The following is a 23,237-nucleotide window of genomic DNA, read 5'->3' as shown; positions in this document are numbered from 1 at the left end:
TCAGAAAATAAAAAAAAACTAAATAGAGACATTAATGATTTCAAACAAGGGCGGATCTTTGAATGGCCCAGGGAGGAAATAAGGTCTACTACAAATCACTTTAACCCTAGCACCAGACATCCTGCATCCATTAGGAATGACACATCTGTGTCTAGAAACCATACTGGGACTGAGGAGCAAACATCTGGCACATTGAATACATCTACCAATATTATAGGGACACCTGTGACCACTACGGCAGATAAGATTGTTGAAACATCCTCAGAAACAGGAACCATTCTTAAGAAAGGGAGTACATTTCTCCCCATCACCACACAACTTATGGTTTTTCCTGAATCAAACCAGTTACAAGAACCCACAAACTCAGTCAAAACAGAAAAAGAAAGAAAATACTGAATTAAACAGTTCTATAGTGTTGAATATTTCTCAATATGAATTGACCCAAGCAAACACTTGTTTTACAGAAGGGGTTAACTTTCATACCCTCTTTAAGATCCGATCTGAATGAATTTGTTATAGACATAAAGCATTTTGGACGTAATGTGACATTAAGAAATATTTATGGCACAAACACAGAACAAGTTACAACCTTAAGGAAACCAAGTACATTTGTACCTGCAGCCCATCCTGCTGTGGAACTATTCATGCGGTTGTGTAATAATGCAGTGGAGAAATTAAGAATGGACATGCATACTAAACATTATAGAAACATTACGTATGAAGAAAGACAAGCCCTATGCAACTTACAACAAAATGAGAATGTGGTAATCAAACCAGCAGACAAAGGAGGTACTATAGTGGTTATGGACACTAATTGGTATAAGAAGAAAATGACCACCATGTTACAAGATGAAAAGACATACCATAGAGTTACACCAATCCAGTTAAATCAAACTATACAAAAAGTGTCTTCCTTACTTCAGGATATGTTGACTGAAGGCCAAGTGGATCTGGACCTTTACAATTTTTTGAACATCACAAAACCTACTGTTCCGAATATTAATGGACTTCCTAATATTCATAAGGACCTTCATAACCCTCCACTACGGCCTATAGTAGCAGGACAAGGGTGAGTGACAGAAACAATGTCACTATTTGTTGAGAAAGAATTGAGAACTATTTTTAAATATTTTGATACAGTTCTGCAGGATACTGATGACTTCTTAAGAAAGATAAATCAAACCATGAATAACATTACGGATTATGACCACCTACTTGTGACCACCCTGGATGTGAATAGTTTATTCACTTCCATTCCCAACGAAGCAGGCGTAGAAGCTGTAAGAAAGATCTTAAGCCACAAAAAAACTGTTAATGAAACCAGTAGGATTTGTGCTTTATTAGATTTAATACTGGAAAATAATTATTTTGTGTATCGTACATCAATCTATTGGCAAAAATGAGGGGTAGCCATGGGCACCCTTGTCTTAGCTACTCAAATCTTGTGCTTGTAGACTGGGAATTGGAGCATGTATTGAACTCAAATAATCCATGGTATGAATGCATCAAATTTTATGGTCGATTTGTGGATGATCTTTTTATTTTATGGGAAGGAACCGTACCACAATTTGAATCATTCCATCAATATCTAAATAGGACTACTACTTTCTTAAGCTTTACAGCAGAACACTCTCATAATCAAGTTGCATTTTTGGATGTGAATGTTATTTTTAACGAAAACATGTTGGAAACCGAATTACACCGAAAAAATACATGGGAAAATCATTACTTGTTGAAAAGCAGCATGCATCCTAAACATGTCACTAAAAATATTATGCGAAATGAAACACAAAGAATATGTAAAAGATGTAGCAAAGATGAGACAAGAGAAAAGGAAATTTTATTTCTACAGCAAAACCTAATAAAAAGAGGATATAATGAAAAAGATGTGAATGTTCAAGAAGTTATCCCAAAGAAAAACAAGACAGAAGACAGAACCACCAGAGTGATGTTAACTTACAGCACAGACAACACACAAGTTAAATCCATAATAAGGCAGTTTTGGCCAATCCTCACCCAGGATGCCAAGCTAAAAGACATTGTAGGTGAAACACCATGCTTTGGCTACAAGAATAAGAAAAATTTAAAGAGGTTACTTTGCACAAAGGATGGGTTTAGCAAACATAAAATGGTTGGACATAAAGGCACATTCAAGTGTGGCCACTACACAGCATGCCCACTGATTGACTGTAATAACGAATTTGAACATCCAAGGACAAAGAAGAAATACACCTTTAATGTCAAAGCCACTTCTATAACCCCTAATGTGGTGTACATGGCTACCTGTAAACTATGGCCTGCATTCTATGTAGGAAAAACCAATCAGATGTTTAAAAATCTTATTTTGAGACATCAAAGAGACATTACCAATAAAGATCCACATAATGCTTTAGCAACGCACGCTGAAAAAAATGTCGGTCATTCTTTCACTTATAAGGTGATAGAGAATGTATATAGTGGAATAAGGAAAGGCTACATTGAAAATATTACTGAATGCAGGGAGAGTAAGTGGATTGTGAACCTCCGTGCTGATATTGAGCCAGGCTTGAATAACATCATTCCACTGAAACCTATACTAAAAGCTAGAAGACCAACTATCAGCTAACATGGAGGTGTGTCTGACTTAATAATTCATGACTGGTCACACCCCTCGAAAGCAAAAGATATAGGAAATGGAACACCCCCAACTGAGAGGAAAGAGGATTGGCGCGTTTAAACAGCTGATTGACAGTGTGATGACTGAATGATTGTTTCAACAGTAAAGGAAGCAAGCACTATAAAAAGGAGCTTCCAGTCCCAATCTCTACGATCTGAAGAAGATACCGAAAGCGCTTATCGTTTGGAGTACATCGGGGCTGTTTTATTCTACATCAAGATTTTAACCTGACATGAAGATTTTAACTTTTCCTACAATAAAAGGATTTTAACTGCCATTAAAACTAGAAGCTTTCATTTGATCTGTTAGACTGGTTAAGCTGTTATCACAGTTCATCACAGTCACATAGCAGCTACTACATCTTCAGTGTGGATACTTTGTATATCAGGCCAAAAAGATTGGATACTTTGAAGCCATCATAAGACTGGATACTTTGGAGCCATCATTTCGCTATGGTATAACTGCATTCACAGTGTGAATATCTTGTAAGTGCATTTAATTTAAGTACTGGAAATGTACGCAAGTTTTTTGCTATATATGTTGCACTTTTAAGTTTTATATCATTTAACCACACTACCTATTCTCCAAGAGAACTTTACTTCATTGGCCATTGTTGTACAGCGTTTCATTTTGAATTTTGTTTTTACTTGTTACTGATAGCTGTACTTTAGCATTAGGAGGTACCCTTTCTTTTTTAGAATATAAAAGTAGGGGGGTGTGGGGGTGCAGAGGGGCGAAGCCCCCCTGAGTAAACATGGTGTGTGTGTGATTTTTGTTTTTGTGTATGTGTGTGCGTGTTTTACCTTCTGTTTACTGAAACTGCTTTTTAGGTGAAAGCGGTTTCGGTAAAAGGTGTTCGGTAGGGTTGGAGTCGGACAGTTGGTCTTTCGATCAACTGTCCTAGATCCCCCCCACACACACACACACACACATACACACACACACACACACACACACACATATATATATGACATTGCCATTTTGCCAGTTGCATTGTCGGATGTGGCTCATGCTGATCCATGTATGTCGACCAGAAATAAGCCCTTATTAATATACTGGGTACACCAAGCTAATGGCAGACATCAAATGCTGGTGTCATTACAATAATGTATATATGACCTGTATTGATGTGGAACAGTGCCACCCATCTTTCAGGCAGGGCTTTGTTATGTCAGTATGCTAGAATATAACATAATATCATTGGCGCATAGCTACTTTAAGAACCAGGCTACGCTACTCACCACTGATATCATCATCACTTATTTAGCTGGAATCTCCAAAGTCTCTTCATCCTGTGTCCTTTTGCATAATACGAATCAACATGGGTAATCCCTCCTCATTTTCAAGACAAGTGATAGAAAATATATATAAATTACTACCTTGTTTTCACAGCCTTACCCCTCCCTGAAACCATGATAGAGAAAGACAGACAGATGGTTGCTGCCAGGTATTTAAGGGGCCATCCATCTAAAAAGAGTTTCTCCTGAGAAGGAACATTACAGCTTCAGGCTTATGCACAGTAACAAATGCTTATGTGTACTTTAACAGAGTAGACACATAGCATCTTATCTAGTGTGTTCAGTTACTTTAAGTAGATTTGAAGCAACTGATGTACCACCACACCTTATTCACCCTGCCTTCACCACTAGTCATCGAATATAAAGTGGTCAAGAATGCAACTCATCAAGTGCAACTGTTTGAACTGCATCCTGTTAATCATGGTTTATCATAAGAACTCATTACCAGCACTGTTTCTTTTACAGTGCCAGAAATGATTCACTGTATCTGGTAGTTTTTACCTTTCTCCAGGGTTGTGACCATGGATTTAGTATATACATAAATAACAGTATGTATATGTGTGTGTGTGTGTGTGTGTGTGTGTGTTGGGGGGATACTCTCTGTTTCTTAATTGGGGGGGCAGGGGGTCCCATTCCATGCACAAAAAGCTTCTTATTAAGTTTTACATCCAGATAGATGCAGCTGGTTGTGTATGTCTGGTTATAGCATGCTCAGAAATAATTTGACAATTCATAGTGTTTTCTTTGGGGTAAGGGTATAGTGTTCCCAAATTCAGAGCAGGGGGGTTCTCCACCAGCAAAACAGGTTTTATTACGCTTTACATCCAGACAGATACAGCCTGTTGTACATGTCTGGCTGTAGCTTTGTTCAAAAATAGCTTAATAATTCATAGGGGAATTTTTCTATGCTATATGCAGTCTTCCTAAACATTCTCAAACTATCTTTGTTGTTGCATCTGTCCACTCAGCCAAATAATAAATTCTAGAGTTTCTGTATATGTCTTCACTGTGCTGTACAGCATTTATTTTTTGAGCTTGGTAAATAGCTTTGATTCTGCAAATTTTTAAACTTATGCAAGTTTATATGACCTTAGACTAGTATACTAGGTTAGCCTCCTGCATAAGAGGTGTTGTACGCTTGCCCCTAATTCATCAATATTGTTACTATCAGTCCTAGTTTCTGTAACGCACAAGATAACCAGGTTTCACTGAAATGGTCAGAGATGGCATAAACTATATACATTCTACAGTCCTACCACAATCTTAGTGTTTTCATAAAGTCCATTCTGAAACTGCTCCCTTCTACTTGCAATACACCCTCTTCTCATTCCTATTTCCTTCCCTTTCAGAGGAATACCTCCATGTACTCGGTTTCTATACAATGTCCATACCTCCATATACTCTGGTTCTACACAATGCCCATACCTCCACGTAGTCTGGTTCTGCACAATGATCATACCTCCATGTACTTTGGTTCTAGACAATGACCATACCTCTATACACTCTGGTTCTACACAACGTCCATACCTCCGTGTACTCTGGTTCTACACAATGTCTATACCTCTATATATTCTGGTTCTGCACAATGTCCATACCATAACTCCTGTATTTCCTCTTTCCTCTAGACTCCAGAGTATAGATGGCAAGCATTTCCAGCTTTTTCTTATAGCTTAATCCTTCCTTCTGCTATTACAGTCTAGTTGAACTTCTTTGTATTTCTTCAGCTGTTTTTATTTTTCCTTACCCTGTATAATTAAACTATTTTCCCCAAATCTCTCTGTCCTGAAATAACTAAATTTAAAATCATCTCTCTCTTAATAACACAACAATTGAAGTTACTTCTCATAGCAAATTATTGGGGATGATAGCAATTGATAATCTTAAATTCAACCTGCATATACAAAATTTCATAAAAACTCACCAAACACTATGGAGGCTTTATAGAGCCAAAAATTCTTACAATGCAATTAAAACTACACTTGCCACAACTTACCTCCTCCCCTCACTACTTTATGGCACTCCCATTCTTACTAATCTATAGGCATCACAAAAAGCAAAACCTGAACAATTCTACAATAAATAGGTTACATTTGCAGCACATACCTAATTTAGAATGCACTACTGTAAGGCACTAAAAAGCTTAAATTGATTACAACTTCCCCATCAACTAACGTATACACAGTTGCTTACAGCTTATAAAATTATCCAGCATCCATATGCTTGCCCGTCACTAAACAACATTCTACATAATTATGTTCCCACTTGGTCATTATGATCCAATAACCCAAAACTTATTTTTATCTAAAAATCTATCAAATCTCTTGGGCATGGTATGTACTCATACCATGTTGCTAAAACCTAGAACTCCTTACTTATGTCCATTTGGTCAACACCCGCCTGCCAGTCCTTTAAAATTGTTCTGAGAGACTTTGTAGCCAAAATCTGCCTCTGTCCTTGCTCAAACACCAGAATAAACTATATCCCCAAGTATGAATAAGTACCTGTGCATATCTTACAACTCCTTACTCCCCTTCTTTACTCACTTCCTAACTTCAATCAATTTCTCTCTCCCTATCTAAATATGCCATAATACAGTTTTTGTTTCTCTCACTTCACATTGCAGTTCCTGTTTGTATTATACTAACTTAACTTTAATTTCTCTAAACTGGTTAACATTTCTATAAATATTAAATTATTGTTATATAAGTTGAATCTATTTTAACCAATGTTATCACATTATGTCTAATTTGGTATAATTATTTAAATTGTGTATGTTTTTGCATTATTTTTGAAGCTTGTAAAATTACTGTTCTTAAAATGCTTTTGTAATACTTGGGAGCTTTTCTACATGGGCTTCCATTGAAAATGGGCACCTGCCCAGTTGCACTTTCCTGGTAAATAAATAAATAAATAAATAAGGCCTACAGATATGCATATAGAAAAACGAGCACCTCTGGATCTCTGGAATCTATTTCTCACTAATAAACCTAATATTTTGCTTGCAAAGGCCACAGTTATTTTCCCCAGGACATCATACCTGAATGTGAGAGTAATCAGAACTCCCAGATCCTTCTGTCACACTTCCCAACATATTTCCTACTTGTTTTTAGTCTACTATGTCTTACTTTGTTTTGTTAAATCTTATCTATCTAACAATCAGCATTTGGCAAATCTTTCCAGATGTCTCCACATTCAAAGATAGATGCATACCCATGATAATGCAAGCTGTGGCATTGCGCATTGACTGTACAGGTGATCTCGTTCCCCATATCCACCACTTTGTTTTTCAGCTTACACAGGTCAGAGCTTGACCTTTGCTATTGTCAGTAAAATTCTTGCATTCACATTCCCTTCAGTTTAAAAATGATGGAAGGAAAGCCCTTGTGGGACTGGTGGGAGGCTTCCTCTCAACTTCCAGCAAAAGGGTCAAAGCTTCACCTGGAATTCTGCTTGGAGGACTATCCAAGAGTTTTGTTTATTAGAAACAGATCCATACAGACTGCAGCCTTTTGGGTCTCTGGGGGGGGTGAGAAATCTCCCCAATTACTGAGGATTCAGCTCAAGTCCAGTTCCAAATCTCTAAGAAGTCTTGAGTGAGGTATGGCAGAGATCTCTGACTAGCTCCAGCTTCCACCATGGAAGGGTGCATCCTGGAGTGTTTAGATTCATCAGTAGTTAGTAGGCATGTGTCTTGATTGTCCCTCATAAGGAATTAACCTTTGTTGATGCCATCATGCAAGCCTGGAGGCTTTGTGACTCTGCTGCTGCTGCTTCCCTCATGATGGCCAACTCCACTAGCAGAATGCACTATGACCTTGTCTCTCCAAATGATGGCTGATTTCTTTCTGGTCTCAAAAGGTACTCAAAGTGCTCACAAACCTATGCCTCACTCTTGTCCATCTGGTAGACAGGATGGCCTAAGACAAGAAAAAGGCTGAAAAAATGGTATCTTCCTTTGCCACACTAGGGCTAGAGCTTACAGACTTCAAATATAGGTCTTATCATGAACAGATTCCACACATTCCTGATGAAGGGTGTTCTGTCCCCTTCCCCCAGGCTCAGAGACCCTCTACAAGTCTGGTATCAGGGAAGATCTTTCATTAGCCTTGTAAACTGCCATGCTGGTGCAACCCACATCTTTTTACATATTTAGTGTCTTTAGTGGATGCCATGGCTGTGATTGCTGGCATGGGAGTGTACAGCATCATTCCCCTTGGGAAATGACCCAGGCAGTCATTTGTTCTATTCTCCCTTTGACAGATATGGATTCTTCAGACAGGGTTTCAGTCCCTGCTGAATATCTTTTTGATTGTTTGGTTATACCATTCCATGCTGAGAGATCTGCTTTCCTGAAAATTAATTCTTATTGTTCTACAGGGGAAAGAAGGTCCTGCATATGTCCTGGGAGAAAACTCATGAATTCATAACAGACCCCTGTCTCTGAATTTTCTGCTCTCATAGACTCCTAGCCTAGTCTCCTCACATTGGTGCTGGTTCCAGCTGTAGTGGGCGGTAGTGGCAGGTGTACAGGGCTCAAAAGGGCTCCATGGAAGCCACCTCCTGGAGCTTGGAAGTGAAGAGCTGAGTTACCTGTCTATATTACAGAGCTTTGCTCTTCTACAGCATTCTGTACAACTGAGCAGAAGGCCTGAGCTCCAATTCTTGGTGAAATGATGCTTTTAATCCATCTTCTTGGCTCAGCAATTATTCACCATTCCTTAGAACATGGGTCCCCAATTCTCCCTTCTTTTCAAGCACTGAGGATTGCCCCCCTCTGACATCTTGCGCATGAGGTGCCTACCAAACACACAGATACCCCACTCACCCATTCACATGCATAGACATAACATTCCACACACAACACACTACAGACATTGGTAGTGAGGGGTGAAAGGGCAGGCACCCCAGGTGCAAGATGTCAGAGGGGCGCAATCCTCAGTACTGGCATTCAGTTTCTCAGTGCTGATACTATATTTGCCAAAGAACTTCAATGCCACACATGTGGCCTAGTGCTATAGTGAAGCTTCAGTGCAGTATTTAACTGCTGTGGCAAGCCAATTATTACATTTGTAGCAAGCAGTTTGCTACAATTAAAAACAGAGGAAGAGAACAAGGGAACTGAGTACTTTCATGAACAAGCTACACCTCTGCAACACACATAAACACAAATATGCACAAACACACACACACTCTTCACAGAAGTATTTACCCAAGAGGCTGTTTAAGCTGGTGAAACTGAGTAGATCAGAGCTGCTGTAGTCCAGGAACCAGATAGTTCTGTTGTAGTCAGCTCACCATGCTCATATTCACATATATTTATGCACTTTCTCTACCACTCTACCATGATCTTGTATGTCTATCTTTGAGTCTCAGTGTTATGTAAGACTATCTGGAGAGCAATGCGCTAGGTACTCATGGGCCTGATTTGTTTGTACCCACATACTACCACATTTACACACAGTATCAAAACTCCTGGTCAGCTGCATATCTCTATGCTGCTAAGGTTTTATAAATTACTTCACACTTTTGGAGTAGGCAAATTTCTGTGAATCAACCTTAGACACTGTTCTACACTCTGCTCTATCAAGCTTAAACATAACAGATTTGTTATTTGTATGAAGATTTTCAGACCAATATTTTTTTATTTTAATTTTCTGGCTTCCCCTTTGATTCAAGCTTTTTCCTTGCACAGGTGATAACTTGGGGGACAGCTGCCCAGGCACAAAAAGTTAAGGGCCTTGATAAGCAGGTGCTAACAGTGTGCAAATGCAGTGCCAGCATTAATTTAGTAGCTGCTAGGAAATTGCAATTTCATAAATGAATATACTACATTTGCAATTGCAGTATTAAGTTGCATTTTATGCTGCAGCAAGCAGCTCGCTACAGCTTAAGAGCATTTTTTGTCTTCAGTAGTAAGAATATCTTTGTTTTGTTTTTCTCTGCAACTTTCAGATGTGGGGCAGCTAGTTTGAAGAAATGCCCGGGTTTGTCAGATGCCCCAGTTATGGTCCTGTTCTACAGCATTCACAGAACATCTCCACAATACAGATACACTTTTCTATCTTCACATTGTTTTTAGTCTCCAGAGCATAAATATTCCGCTTTTGTGATTTTTTTTCTTTTAAAATACAATTGTGCATAATGGCTTCCTGCCCCACACATCCTGCAAACGATTATTTTTTTTCTTTTATAATACCTTTTTACATGACTACAGCAATATCATGTGCACTAAGCATGGCTTTTTGCTGCTTGTTTGTAACTTGGTACCATCTTATAGGTTCACAGGTAGGTAACTAGGCTATCTGCCTGAAGGCATTTATAAGCCTAGCCCAAATGTGTTGGCTTTTGCCGCCCTCCCCCCCCCAGATTAGTTCCCTGTGCCTCTGTCCAGCAAAGCCACTGAAGTGATCCCCAAGGTAAACTTTCTGTTTCCCATCCACTCGTCAAGGTTTCTTTTGAAGAGTGTTAGTGAGGAGCTCTGCCTAATGTAGATTGGGATCTTGTTCCAAAGCATGTGAAGTCTCTGGGACAGGAATCTATCCCTCCAGCACATCCTATTTATTGTTGTGGTGAGGTTTAGATCCCTAGAGCATGTGGCTCGAGGGGATAAGGTTTTCTTTAGGTGGAGCATGTCCATCAATTCTGGGTTGGACATGGCCTTGTATGTCAGGCAGAGATCACCTCTGAGTAGGCGGTATGCAACAGAGTACAGTTGGAGTTTCTTCAGTCGAGCTGCATAGGGCATCTGTTTGAGGCCAGTGATCCTCTTGGTGGGGTACATGTTGAGATACCAGTGTTTTCCCTTTGATTTTTATTTTTATTATTTGTATAGTTTCAGGGTTTTGTTTTATCCTTATTCACAGGTTTTGTATCAGTCTTGCAGAATTCCATGCTGTCAGAGATTTTAATTAAACATTTGATAGTTTATATTTGCAGAACACATACCTATGGCTTTCGTTAATGTCAGGTCTGAGTGTCTTAGAAGCCTGGCATGTATATAGTTGCTTCTTATGATACACATGGTTCTGAATCACAAAGCAGCTGAAATTCATAATTGTGCACTTTGTACCTCAATGTAGTCAGGTATGTGTCAATAATTTCTTGCTCTACTTGGTTTCACATAGAAAATAGATCTCTCACACAGGAAAGCTCTTTCTTTGACTTATAATATGCCTAAAACAATGAGTGAGAAGGTCACAATCAGTAAAAACAAAATGAAAACTCCAACAAAGCTAGAATTTCCAATAAGTGACCTCTCAAGCTTCTTGTATCAGAGGCACATGGGATATATGAAAATGATCCTTATGAACATCAGGTGCTTCAGCCAATTGGAAATCTGAATGCCCAAGACTTGTTTTGTCATTTTAATGGATAATTTCAGGCCAATAAAAACAAACCCAACTAGCCGTGGAGTTGCAAATTTTTTGCCTTATTACGATCTCATAGGCACAGTACAAGCAAAGCATTTGACTAAGCATTAGAAACACAAGGCTGTTACACCCAGCTGATGTCCATTATCATTAGGGTCACCGCATAAATATCCCAAACAACAAACTAAAACAATGAGTGAGAAGGTCACTGAAGCAAAATAAAAACTCCAGCAAAGCTAGAACTTCCAATAAGTGACCTCCCAAACCTCTTGTGTCAGAGGCACATGGGATATATGCAAATGATCCTTATGAGCATTAGGTGTTTCAGCTAATTGGCAATTCTGAATGCCCATGACTTGTTTCATCATTTTAATGGACAATTTCAGGCCAATAAAGCCAAACCCCATAAGCTGTGGAGAAGCATATTTCGGCCTTGCTATGACCTCATCAGCACAGCACAAGCAGAGTGTTTGACTAAGCATTAGAAACAAAGGGCTGTTATACCCAACTGATGTCCATTTTCATTATGGTCACTGCAAAAATATCTCAAACAACAAACTAAAACAATGAGTGAGAAGGTCACTGAAAAACCAATCAGGAAACAAAATGAAAACTCCAGCAAAGCTAGAACTTCCAATAAGTGACCTCCCAAACCTCTGTGTCAGAGTTAGTTTGTTGTTTGGGATATTTTTGTGCCTCTGACACAAGAGGTTTGGGAGGTCACTTATTGGAAGTTCTAGCTTTGCTGGAGTTTTCACTTTGTTTTTACTGATTGGTTTTTCAGTGACCTTCTCACTCGTTGTTTTAGTTTTTTGTTTGGGATATTTTTGCAGTGACCCTAATGAGAATGGACATCAGCTGGGTATAACAGCCCTGTATTTCTAACGCTTAATCAAATACTCTGCTTGTGCTGTGCAGATGAGGTCATAGCAAGCATGAAATATGCATATCCACAGCTACTGGGGTTTGGCTTTATTGGCCTGAAATTGGCCATTAAAACGATGAAACAAGTCATGGGCATTCAGAATTGCCAATTAGCTGAGACACCTGATGTTCATAAGGATTATTTGTATATATCCCATGTGCCTCTGACACAAGAGGTTTGGGAGGTCACTTATTGGAAGTTTTAGCTTTGCTGGAGTTTTCATTTTGCTTTTACTTACAATATGCCTGGAATTCATTTATCAGATGAGCCAGCTTGCTCTTCTCAGCATTTAGAGCAAAAGTACTGAACCTTTGTGCTATCTTCATCTGCAGTATTAAGAAACATACCATACTGGTCTTTGGTTTGACAATAAGACGGCTTGCAGTGAAGTACAACTCACATCTTTTAGATCCAAGGCATCCAATTTTCTGACAGGTTTCTCTGTGGTTTAAGAGAAGCTGGAGGTTGAACCATCAACATATTGAGCAAAACATCAAAAAATAAATTTGCCAGAAATTAATGTTTGACTTAAATGCAAATAGCACAAGAGAAATACTTATTTGCTGCATCTTGAAGTAATCTGGGTGCAATCATTGAATCCCCAAAGATATAGATATCCTCCAAGAGGGTCTGACACACACAAATAACCAATGTCAGAACCATGGCCTAAAACACAATGCAAAAGAATGCATAATTATACCCTTTGGGAAGATGACCACCCCTGTAAAATACAGCATTGGTAACACTCCCCTAAAGGTAGGACTCAGTGGTAAAGGACTTGGGAACTCAGACTGACAGTAACCTGAAATTTGATCCCCATGTGTCTATGACAGTGAGAAAATCCTTATATGTGGTGCATCTTACAAATAGGAGCATGGCATCCAGATCTAAAGAGATAATAGTCCCACTATACTCAGCCCTCATTAGACCAGTAAATGATTACAGTGCCCCCTTCAGCATGTACCTGACCAGGCTTTTGCAACAACTGAAGTGACCACAGACATTCTTCACTAAAAGAATCCAGGATGTAAATAATATGTTCTATGCAGACCACCTCAAAGTCCTGTCCCTATACTCAGTTCTCCTACAAACTGAGAGGTGATCTATGCCTAACCTACAAGGCATTCTCTGATCCAGTGCTGATGGATCTGCTACACATTTGCAAAACAAACAGCACTAGAATTACTTGATCAAAGGATTTAAATTCATCAATGACATAAACAAAACATGTTGAAAGGACAGGTATGTGTCACCAGATTACCTCTTATCTGGAACAGATTCCCCATTCAAGTGAAGCGGAGCTCTTCCCTAAATCTATTCAAACATAATTTGGACCAACTGGGAAATTACAAATTTACCCCGTCTTGTTGTCTGTGGTGATAAAGGACAGGGGCAGTTTGTAGATGCCTGAAGGCACAAGCATATACCAAAGCCATTCTAGCCAGTATGCATTCATAATTTGTAAAAATTGGGCCATGAATGGTAGACTTAAAAAGGTTCTAAGGAAGCTAGCTTAATAAACTCCTATGATCCTCTGAGTCTAGTTATCAGACTGAAGCAAGTTTATTAAGCTTGGCTTTTTGTGAAAGAGAAGAAAAAATTACATGCAGAGTGAGCTACTACTGAGAGTAATATGAACAATAAGGCAAAGGACATTCATGTGGTAAGTGAAAAAGTCAGAAAATTGTATTGCAGTTATAAAGATGGTGTCTCAGTGACAGACAATGAAATAGATGACTAATTTTGCTATTATAATTTCCATTCTGTTATTATGTTTGGTCTTCCAGATTAAAGTTCTGACATTGCCCAAAAGAGACATTACGGCTAGGGCAGAACACAAACATAGGCAAAAGGTCTTACAGTATATAAAACAGGAGACAGACATGTTGCTTCTTTATAGCTTGCTCACAAGTGCCAAGACCATTCCAGTCACTTAACTCATGTACATTACCTCACGTTTTCTTAAAGGTACACTACAGTAACCAAACCAATTCCATACCTGGTTAGACATTTTAATGTAGCCAGTACTGTGAATATGAATACCACTGGCACAGAATGAGATCTCACATCTGTGACCCAGGTGAATAATCCCTGTTTACTTAGCAAACTGGGTCTTAGAGTACCAGTGTTGACAAACTCTTCTCTGAAGTGGAATATGTAGGGTTTTCCTGTCAGAATATTTACCCTTTTGGGAGGCCATGTCTTTAAGCCAGGCAATCAAATATCAGATTAATGCAGGTAGATTGTTTACACAGGAGGGTGCACACACTGCATTGCTATTATTGCATGTACTATGTGAAAGTGACATGTGACTCTGTCACACCAGGACATCCCTACCTTTATTCCATTTTCCCTTCCCATTGTTACACAATGTTTCCTCTGCAAAACAGGATCCCATTCCAGGAGAAAAAGCCAGGTAATTACTGGGGATGGGGCTATGATCGCTACAGAGTCTCAAGAAGGATACCAGGATTGTCACATGTAGGAAGGGGCCACAGAAATGGAAAGGAAATATATACAGTAAGCCTTTTCAATTCCAAGACTGTGCTTACTAAGTGAAAATTAATAGAGCATGCTGATAAATGTTACGTGTGTATTCTGTATGTTGTATATATACTAGTGTTACTATTGTTATTATTTTTTGTGGAGCTTTTCTCCCCGGACCTCCACTGAAAAGGGGTTTGTTTGCCCAGTCAGACCTTCCCAGTAAACAAATGGAAATAAATAAATAAATACATCATTCTTTTTGTCTATTTATTTCAAGATATAAACAAAAGCAAAAAAGAAAGTGGCAAGAAATGCTTCCATATATTTAGGCAAAGTACACAGGACTGGAAACAATGCAGAGAGTGACAACAGCTTAAAATATACCAGAGCAAATGAAAAGATCTAAAATTTGATGGCAAGGAGAAAATAAAATAAAACAATAAATAACTCAGGCCAAAAAACACATGCGTTCATCTTTCCATCATGCTGAAGCATTTACCTGAAGTATTCAAGATACCACAATAAGAAGGAACAAGGAAAATATGCTGGATAGGAGTGTCTCCCAAATGAAAAATTTGATAAGGATGTACAACGTGAAGGTGGTGGTTAAATAACTGGTAGTGGTGGTGAAGGATGGGGCTTGCACGAAAAAAATGAGGATGAATGTCAGGCACACACTACAGCCTGCCAGCATAAAATGTGACTGACAAACAACAACATAGGGTCAAAAGGGTGCGCAATATGCACAGATAGAAGTAAATACATTCAGGTACATTTAGGTTCATAGGTTCATACTAGGCTATCTGCCCTGGGGCAATTATAAGCCTAGCCCGATTCTGTATGGCTTACGCCACCCCTTGAATTGAGTATACTGTGCCCTTTTTAAGGTTTAGTTTACTGTGCCTCTGTCCAATAGTGACACGGGAGTAATCCCTGGGACAAACCTACGATCCCCCATCCACCTATCGAGATTCTTCTTGAAGAGATTCAGTGAGGTGCTCTGCCTCACATGAACTGGAATTCTATTCCAGAGCGAAGGGAGCCTCTGGGTTATGAACCTGTCCCTCCAGCAAGTTCTATTTATTTCTGTGCTGAGGTTCAAGTCCCTCGAGCGTGTGGCTCTAAGCGATTTAGATTTACTGAGGTGGAGCATGTCCATTAAATCTGGATTTGACATAGCTTTGTATGTCAGGCATAGATCGCCTCGAAGTAGGCGGTATGCAACTGAGTAGAGCTGGAGTTTTTTTAACCGAGCAGCATATGGCATCTGTTTGAGATCCTCGATCCTCTTGGTGAGATACTTTTGGGGTCTTTCTAATTGCTGCAGGTGTCGGGTAAGGTACATCCCAAAAGGGGCATTGTATTCTATGATGGGCCTGATGAGGGATGAATAAAGGGGCACGATTACCTCTCTTGATCTAGATGTGAAACCCTTCGTGATGAGGTGGGCTATGTAGAAGGTCTTTCTAACCACTTTGGCAATGTGGTTTTCAAAGGAGAGATTGCTATCAACTTGGGTCCCCAGGTCCCTAATAACTTTCTCTGTACTTAATGGGTTTCCGCCTATGTGGTAATTTGTGGGCACATTGTTTTTGCCAAAGGATATGACTATACATTTTTTGGCATTTAGCTTTAAACCATGGTGCTGGCACCAGTTATCTGTCTCTGTGAGACCTTTTTGAAGGATGTTTGTGTCAGCTGGAGAGTTGATTATGGTGCCCAGTTTGCAGTCGTCTGCAAACTTGGTGAGCCATAGTCCTCCCACGTTTGCCTGTACCTCGGAAAAGTATATACCGAACAAGAGTGGTCCCAGGACAGAACCCTGTGGGACGCCACTTGTGACCGGTTTCGAGTCAGACATGGCTCCAGCAACTCTCACTCTGTGGGTTCTGTCTTTGAGCCAGTTTGCGACCCATCTTGTGACATAGGGGTTTATATTTAAGCTGGATAGCTTATCTATGATGCCCGAGTGGGGTATTTTGTCAAATGCCTTTGCAAGGTCCAGATAGGCTGTGTGGACTACCTTCCCTTCATCTATGGCTTTGGTGACTGTTTCGAAGAAGTCAACCAGGTTCAAAAGGCAGGATCTGCCCTTGACAAAGCCGAACTGGGTAGGATCTAGTGTCTGTAGGTCCCCAATGTCTTTGTTTATGAGCTCCACGATGATCCTCTCCATAGCCTTGCAGACTAAGCTAGTCAGGCTTATGGGGTGATAGTTTCCAGGGTCTGTAGAGGCTCCACCTTTGTGGAGTGGGACCACTGTTGCTGTACGCCATTCTGTGGTCACATATCCTGTAGTGAGGCTGAGACTGTATAGCTGTTTTATTTGAGGGATTAGTTCCTCTTGGAGTTCATGTAGGACGCAACCTGGGACGCCATCTGGTCCCATGGAAGCAGTGTTTTTTGCTTTGGAGAGGGCAGCCTTCACCTGAGCATCAGAGATGTTTGGGAGGCAGCCCTCTGCTGGGATAGATACTTGCTCTTTTGGGGGGGAGGGGGTGGAGAAGTTTGCACTGAACCTGTCTGCCAGGATATTGGCGATGTCTCTGGGTTCAGTGTATTTTTTGTCGTTTAGAATCAATTCAGAACAAGTCTGGGAGTTGCATCCCAGGTTTCTAACATAACTGAAAAAAGCCTTTTGATTGTCTTTGGTGTCCTGTGCAATTTTTCTCTCGAAGCTGGCCTTGGAGGATTTTATGAGGGATCGTAATGTTTTGCTAGTACTGATCAGAGATGCCTTCCCTATTAGGGATTTTGCTCTATCATGAAGTAGCTTCCTCCTTCTGTTGTACAGTTTATTTATGGCAGGGGTCCACCAGACTGGACGCCTGCCTTTGCATGGTTGGGTCTTAGTTTTGTTTAGGATAGCATGGTCCATGCATTCCTGGAGATGTCCGTAGAATGCGTTTATATAGGATTCTGCAGTTTGGGCCGTAGTTTCCACTAGCCCTGGGGCCTTGAAGGATTCCACTTCGGTTTTGAGAAGTGAGAAGTTCGCTTTTGAGAAGTTTTTCACTGTGGTTTTCTGGGCTGGGGGTGGGGTCGGGATGTGGACATCCAGTGAAATTAATTTATGGTCTGATCTTACCAATGAGGGATATACTTCTGGTGTGGAGCATAGAGTCCCCATGTTGGTAATGATCAGCTCTAGTATGTTGTCCCCTCTTGTGGGAGTGGTGACTAGTTGTTGCATAGCATTTGAGTTTATAATTTCTAGAAACCATTTGGGCATGTAGTGCTACATGGGTTGGAAATGGGTCGCGCTAGCTTAATTTGGGCTTATTGGGTGCACATTAATATTTCTTGTTTGAGTCTAAGCAGCATGATCTACATGGCAAGGCAAATTAAGAAAAATGGAAGCATATAGGACATGTTTTCAAATCCCACCAGAGTCATGTGCATACTCTGTAGTCTTGGGCATCTTGCTCCTACTTATTTCTTTTATCACCAAGTAGAGAAAGCAGTAATACAGTCAAAGAAAGAAAATCACATAACTCCTGGTATGTCTGTAGTAAAGCTAACACCCTAGCCCAGGGATAAATACAGTGATCTCTGAACGAGATTTATTCTATACAGCTAAGTTTGACTTTTCCACCTACATAATGTGGTTTGGAGAAAGTCCCTTAATTACACCTAGGTAGTGCCTGAAATAAGCACCTGTGCTTAATAAGTTTCCTTTGTCAACAAACATGAGCAGTAACATTGGAAAGAAAATATATGAAAAATGACCTGACTTTGTGAAGCAATGCAAAAGATCCATGTAGGCTGCTTCCTAAGATACTGAAATTTTGAAATTAATTTGCTGCTCTTTGAGTTAGGGCATGGGGCACCTTTCCTTATTTTTGTTTGTTTGTTTATGATTTATTTGTAACTGCAACATAACGGAGCGCTCATAGCAGCAGACTACAAGACATGTTAGATAAAGAAATCACCATTCTGAAGTGTGTGTGTGTGGGGTGTTCACACGTGTGTATTTGTGTTGTATGCACATGCATTTGTGCATGTTTCTGTGAGAGCATGTGCATGTGTGTAGGAGTGAGCATGTGTATTTATACATGTCAACCATCAGAGAATATAAATATGCTCAATGTCTATTCAGTAAAGTCCTACTGACAAATTTCACTCCTATAACTTCACATTGATGACTGACCTTAGTGTAAACTCACTTGGGAAATAACTGAAGTCTGGTGTTCAAGTTCTGGTCTTGTGGAGAGTAAGATCATCAATGTTCGGGAATACAAAAAAAAAAAGATTTAACAAGTATTTTAGCTTCTCGATTAGAGTTGTGTTACTTGTTAGAATTATGCTGATAAATACAGCCAAATAATCACAAATATGCAGAATATAAACATACTGAATTCACAAAACAATCCAGCTCCCAGCTCCCTTGAATGACAAGATCTCACTGAGGCATGTGTCCTTTTGTTCAGACACCGCTTACCTAGCATTTTGTAAAATATGTAGAAATAGCTACAGCAAAATTCATAATTGGAACGCAAATAGTTAACTGTTGTTGTTCCTTCTTGTGGCTAGCTTTAAAGGAGGAGGAGGGGACTGCAAAAAGGATGATGACCTAAAGGGTAGAGAAAAGAGCTAGAGGTGTAATGTATTTATTGTCTTTTTAGCTTTAAGTAGCAGGACCCAGTTCAAGAAAGACAAGCAACAACATACATACTTGATTATCTGTTTTGCCAATCAAATTCTTGAATTGCAGAGGTAAATGAACAGTTTCTATGTTTTGTAGGATTATTTAAAGAAAAAAATGTTAATTGTGCAGCAGTACAAGGTAAATAAGTCAATGCTTATTTCACTTTAGCAAAGCTACAGAAGAACTTAATTTTGCATGATATTTTCGTGATGTTTTGCAAGTAAAAGCTCATGGGTTTTGTGCATTTCCTAAATGCAGTCTGTAAATTAAACCTTAGAGACTACAAATAGAATTTCAGAACATTTGGAAACAGACGATTTCTAGCTGCTTCTTAAATTACGTATGCAGTAAAGAAAGTGAGCAGAAGTTCACAGGAGCTGAATTCCTGTACTTTCCTTACAGAAGAATAGCTCCTGTACTTTTTTCTTAATTTTTGTAGGGATGGCTTTCTTAATTCAGGTAAATGAGATTTTTTTGTTTCACATTCTTCATTAGGCTTATGCCAAATCTGTTGTACGTGTTGGCTATCACATGCAATGCTGTACGTATGGGCAGTGTGTCTACATGAGGGGTGCAAGAAGTTGGCATTTTAAGTAAATTTTCTAGCAGTGTAATGACTTTGATTTTAAGAACTAACAGAAAACATCACTAACAGTTTCAGCTTTCAAAATATTAAGCTAACATTTATGCAAAACCACAGGGTCAATCCAAAAGAAATGCAATCAGTATTTTTTTTGGGGGAATGCAGTTCACCACGTCAGTGGGGAGGGAATTCAGGAATGTGCTGGGAACACATGTTTTTGTCAGTCTGCAGTGGGTTTTCCTTTTAATATTAAATGATACCCCCTCCTAACAATTTGTTTTTTTCTTAACCATTTCACTTAGTTACTTCATCAAACTAAATATTATAGTAAGTAATATGTGCATCTGCTAAAAGGCACTGAATTCTTATCTTGTGTGTGTTTTTTTTTTACTTTTTCCTCCTCTCATGAAAGCCATTGGCTCTGCTGTGACTGCATAATCCACCTCTAGTATACACCATCACTTCTGATTCAGTGAAAAGTAAACATTTAAATGAAAGTATAGAGCATGGACACATCTGCTTTTGTCAGATTCTTATCTGTATGTATATGCAGTTATTGTGCACAATACTCTTTAGATGCACCAATACTTTCTGAACGGAAGATGCTTTCTGACATTGTTTTGTTTTGGGGGGAGTTTTCTGTTCTCAGCAAAGTAACAGTTTAATTATCTGGCTGCTATGGTTGCATACCTTTAGGAAGGGACAGATGGTTTCAATTATAAATAATTTTTCTCCTTTCTAGAAGGCTGTGTGACTTTAGTTTTAGAATAATTACATGATATAGATGCTAGGGATGGCCATACCCCCCCCCCCCCATGCTAAATATTCTTCTGGTATTACCTCTTTGACAAAGCTGAGCTGATTTAGATTGTAATATGGTTTCTGTGAGCTCTGCATCTATTTTTTTTTCAGAGCTTCAGGGTGCTCAGTGATTTGTTGCTTCAGTGTTTCTCCTCTGATTAAATTTCCCTTCAATAGTGTTACATAGATCTTTTTGCAACTGTTCCCCATTCTTTATCATGGATGAGTATTAAGGCAGTGCAGACGTGATCTTTTCATGCTGTAGCCATAAAAATATTCTCACCTACGTCCTGATCAGTGGGAACCATTATGTGAGAGCTACAAAATTATGTTTCTGAATGCTACAGAGAACATAGCCAATCACATGCCTTGTTGTATCCTTCAGTCATGCCATAATTCCCAAGCATTCACAGGGGTCATCAGTGAGCAGGAAGTTCTACACTGTTCCAATAGCCAAACTGTTGTCAGACCACTACTCAAACCTAAGTCACTACTGTCTATAGCTGACCTGGTCTGACCCTAGGCCAGTGAGCTGCTCACTGATGTGCTTGTTGTTGTGTCTTTCGGTTTTTCCCGGTTCGGGGTCGCCACAGCGGAACTCCGGTCTGCTAATGATTGGTAGTTGACATTTACGTGCCGAGTTACCAGCCTTGATGCACAATCTTCAACGAAGGTACGCCCATTCAAGCATGTCTCCACGCAGAAGACGCTCTAGCTGAGAATCGAACCGGACAGCGTCTTACTGTGAGGCAACAATGCTACCGCATCACCACCACCACGGGTTGCTCACTGATGTGCTATTGTTTAAAATGCACAAGTTTAGTTTAAAGATGACAAGGCATGTAATCAAACCAAACTTTAACACAGGAAGCTCTTCACAAACCCTGCTGCTGTGTAAAAGACAAAAATGGAGACGGTCTGAGTAATGTGAAGTGATAGATGTAAAGATGGTTTTAAGTATGCTGAGGTCATTTTGGGTAGTATTGCTGAATTTAAAAAAATCTGAATAGTTCTGGCCTAAAATTTTATATTCAGTCATTAGGTTGATCCTACCTATTAACAACTTGTCTACGTAATTTAGCATAAATGGTTTAGCAGTATCTGCATTGTTTTTTACTTAGGACTACATTTTTCTATTCAAATAGGATTTTGGGTTCAGTGTGTTTCATTGTATGTTCAATATGTAGAATGTTTAGTTTGGAGGAGTGTTTTGTTGAACTGTCAGTTGACCTAAGGATGCCAACATTTGTATTGTGGGATCGCTGTATAGTAGGGAGTAGGATTTTCCCTTCCCCACTGTTTTGCAATTCTGGAGTTTGTATATGTAAGCCATAATGCCTGACAGGATGTGTGTTAATGTGTAATTATACAACGACCCCCCCCCATTAATATTCCAAAACATGCACGCTGATTGGTCAGCGTGCACATTGTAAATCAGACTTATAATAATGGAAAAAGGTCCGGTCTCCTGACTTTTTCCATTAGTATAAGTCTTTTTTTTTCTTACAGCAACGGAGAAAGCAAGATCTCCGCTGCTTTTTAGAAAGTGTCTTGCTATGTTAAAGGAGTTTAACATAACGAGACAGCTTTAAAAAAAGCAATGGAGAAAGGAAGATCTCTGTTGCTTTTTTTAAAGCTGTCTCGCTATGTTAAGCTCCTTTAACATAGCGAGACACTTTCTAAAGCAACGGAAAAAGCAAGATCTCCGTTGCTTTTTAGAAAGTGTCTCGCTACTTTAAAGGAGTTTAACATAGCGAGACAGCTTTAAAAAAAGGAACGGTCCATTGCTTTTTTAAAGCTGTCTTGCTATGTTAAACTCCTTTAACACAGCAAGACACTTTCTAAAAAGCAATGGAGATCTTGCTTTCTCCATTGCTTTGACCCACAGCTCTGATGTACTGCATAAGCGTGCGCAGTACATCAGAACTGCCACTGAATACCGGACAGCTGCGGAAAGGCATTTTCTTTTCTTAAATAATGTCATTGTATAATAGCAATAACCCACTTCTGGGTGTGGGTAATGCTGGATTTACCCACGGTTGTTTTTGTTTGGCCCCTCGGGCTTCGCCCTCGTGACCAAACCATGCCAACCATGGGTAAATCCAGCATTACCCACACCCAGGCGTGGGTTATTGCTTAATTAACGCCCTTCCAGAGATGTAGGGCAGAGAACCTCTACAACCCTGGAGGGGCGATTAACACACACCCTGTCAGGTATTATTACACTTAGAGAATGGACGTTCTGTAAAATTGTTGTGTTTTACTTTTTTTTTAAGTACTATATTTTTTTTTATATATTTTTGATGTAAAATAGTTCCTCCACCTAATGTTTCAAACTTGCTGCAGTATATGTTAATGGTATTGGAGGAAGCATTTTACATCCAAAATATAACACTTTAAAAATGTCCAGGTATTTACTTAATTTTTCTGGTTCCTTCTCCTAAAATATTTAGCGTTGCCACCTATCTG

The 23,237-nt window shown here is 39.5% G+C and overlaps 1 protein-coding gene across 3 annotated transcripts in view; it reads left to right on the top strand.

Annotated features, from left to right (window-relative positions):
- The window catches only part of LOC122805563 (solute carrier family 25 member 45-like), a 1,930,246-nt gene that overhangs the window by 229,257 nt on the left and 1,677,752 nt on the right, over positions 1-23,237 (top strand). Inside the window, exon 1 of one of the 3 annotated variants that reach the window (XM_044075784.1) lies at positions 19,304-19,452. The exons of the other annotated variants lie outside the window; for them this stretch is intronic. The gene's annotated coding sequence lies outside the window, so the exon portion shown is untranslated. Of the gene's footprint in view, positions 1-19,303; positions 19,453-23,237 lie in introns of those variants that run through there. 3 annotated transcript variants of the gene reach the window in all.

This window comes from Protopterus annectens, chromosome 6.part1 (assembly GCF_019279795.1).
Source record: "Protopterus annectens isolate FY-2018-M chromosome 6.part1, PAN1.0, whole genome shotgun sequence".
Taxonomy (NCBI): Eukaryota; Metazoa; Chordata; order Ceratodontiformes; family Protopteridae; genus Protopterus; species Protopterus annectens.
The sequence above is the reverse complement of the archived record's forward strand: the minus strand, read 5'-3'. Positions and strand labels throughout refer to the sequence as shown.